Genomic DNA, 2883 nt, shown 5'->3' on the forward strand with positions numbered 1-2883 from the left:
GGCTGAGGTGCAATGGCCTAATTATAGCTCATTGTAACCTCAAATTCCTAGGCTGAAGCAATCTTTCTGCCTCAGCCTCCAAGTAACTGAGAAGATAAGCACATGCCACCATGATGCTTGCCTAATATTTTTAATTTTTACTTTTGCAGAGATTGGGTCTGACTTTGTTGTCCAGGCTGGTCTTGAACTTCTGGCCTCAAGTGATCCTCCTGCCTTGACTTCCCAAAGTGCTGGGATTACAAGTATGAGCCACCACACCCAGCCAAAAATAGGCTAATATCATCCTATGTTTGATCATCAGTCCATTCATAAGTTAGGAGAAAATTTTGAACTCCTAACAATAAGAGAAATAATATATGTAACTCCTCAATGATATAATACTTTATAGTGTGATATGGTCCAAAAGAAAGTGAAACTTTTTAGATTTTTTAAATAAATTAAAAAAAAGGCCTAATACTGTTCTACAAATTCTTAATAAAGTGCCACTGAACTCTACTTTTATGCAGTTTTTTCATCAGAAGCTGTGCAGGAAAGAGTCAACAGAGTAGATCTGAGACTGCTTATCTTCGAGATACCTGCTTACATGGTTGGCCTTTGGCTTGTGTCTGGGAATTGAGATTTCCCAACATTAACTGATGAAACTGACTCTGCCTAAACTGTTCTGCCTAAACCTAACAATAGGTTCTGTCTAAATCTGAAAATATGGTTTATGCTGAACACCTGCTTGCTTTCTTTAAGTGCCTGGAATTTTGGTATATGCCATGCAGAGGCTGCCTACATGACCAACCCCCAGTAAATACCCTTGGCACTGAGTCCTCATGAGCTTCCCTGGTTGGCAACATTTCACACACACCATCACAACTTTCTGTTGAAAGAGGACCTTTAGAAGCTTATGCCTGGTTTCTTCCAGGCTTCATTCATATGCCTTTTTCCTTTGCTGATATTGCTTTGTATCATTTTGCTACAAAAAATCATAACCCATTGTCCAACTATATGCTGAGTCTTTCTAACAAATCATTAAACCTGTGGGTGGGTGGTCTTGGGGACTCCCCCAGACAGAAGCTAACATGCAGGGTAGGATCTCTAGCATGTCTTTTTTATACTTATTTTAGATATAATTAACATATTGCTTATTTCTTCTATAACATATAATGAATCTGTAGCACACAGCCCATCATGGTGCTGTTGTGCTTAATTGATTCTCACGGCGAGAATGCCCAAGTATAATCAGACTCCAGGTAAAATACAGACTCACTGACTCTGTTTGGGCTGAGTCCCAGATTGGGTTGAGAAAGCAAATTCTTCTTGTTGGGGTACAACTTAGGTAAAGGTGACTGTCCATAGGAAGCTATGTCCCTTTGTTTCTCTAATTGGAATTTATATTTAGTGATACCTAGAAGGAAGTGAAATAGAAGCTGAGAGTCATGTTATATAGAACAGAATTGGGAGAATTATGACATCTGACTCATAAATAATATCAGAGGATATTTTCTCCATGTTTTTAAAAATCGCTTAGCAGGGTCATATTAATAAATGCCATTGTTTTCAAAAGGTTTTTTTTTTTTCCCCCTTTTCTGAGACTTTCCACTAGCAGAAAACAAGCTATTCTCTTTGTTCTCTTTGTTTGTGGAGATGAATACATGATAACATGGTATGACTCTCTTAAGGCATTTGCTCCTGTTCACCTTGCATTCTAGTTGGAGTGTGATCAGCACAGAGTTAGCTCATGCCCTGCTCTCTTACTAACTAGCTGTGTGACTGTGGGTAGATTACTTAACCTTTTAAGCCTCAATTTCATCATTGGGAAAACAATAATAACATTATAATCTATTCTCTGTGGCTATTGATAAAGAGATGGTAGGCACACATGTTTAGATAGCCATTAAATAATGGTTCATTTCTCATACTGAGTGTAGATTCAACTGAGATAGACATAATCAGATATCAGGAAACAAAGATGTTAGCTGCATTACCAGAAGAGTTTACTGGAGTACATGACTTTAGATCCACAGCAAGTGTGTTTGCCAATATTTCACCCCTGAATCAGCAGATTTAACAACCCAGTCACTGGCACAACTGAGTTATCATAGGTCTTCCCTGTAGGGGCACTCCATAGCACAGGGCAGTCCAGAGTGCACCCATGTGCTGACTGGCTCCTAGACAAGCCCAGATAGACTTCAGCCATGCTTTTTCAAAACTCACCTGTTGGAGAAGTCATTTCTCCTCTTTGGCGTGAGTGAGCAATGCAAAGAGGAATCAGAAGAAATGCTCTACTGTGATTGAAGTCTCTCCAGAAGAAAGGAAGCTTTTTATGAAATGGGGCCCAGTACCATGCATGTCAGAGGTTGCTGCTGAATGTTCCCTCTTGTTTTTATTATTGATAGTCCACAAAAAGTCAAAAACCTGGAGTTCAAGGTCATGTCTAAGTTTACCTTTTATCCTCATGGTACCTTGGCACCTGGCCTTAATAGATGTTCTGGAAGGGTGAATATGTGAAAAAATACTATGCAAAACACTGCTCTTTCATGCCTTTATTCTGGAGGTTTGAATAAATACAGTGGTAAGAAAACTGAAACATGTTCTGGGAAACCTGGATTTTAATTCTGACTGTATGTAAGCTGTTTGACACTGGACAAGTCATTTAATTATTTTCATTAAGATATGATAATAATACCCTTGCTGCAGGTTTTACATGAATAACATAAAACAGTGGATGCAAAAGTCCCTTGGAGAATATGTAAAAAGTACTGTGCAAATGCTAGAAAATTCATAGGCCTACTTTTCACATTCAAAGAAAAAAAAAGAAAGCTGCAGCATTCTTATTCTTCACATTGGCTTTTGATTGCCCATAGTATATTCTCAAAACTCTAGTATAGTTTTATA

Source organism: Propithecus coquereli, unplaced genomic scaffold (genome assembly GCF_000956105.1).
Source record: "Propithecus coquereli isolate 6110/MARCELLA unplaced genomic scaffold, Pcoq_1.0 Scaffold167, whole genome shotgun sequence".
Classification (NCBI taxonomy): domain Eukaryota; kingdom Metazoa; phylum Chordata; class Mammalia; order Primates; family Indriidae; genus Propithecus; species Propithecus coquereli.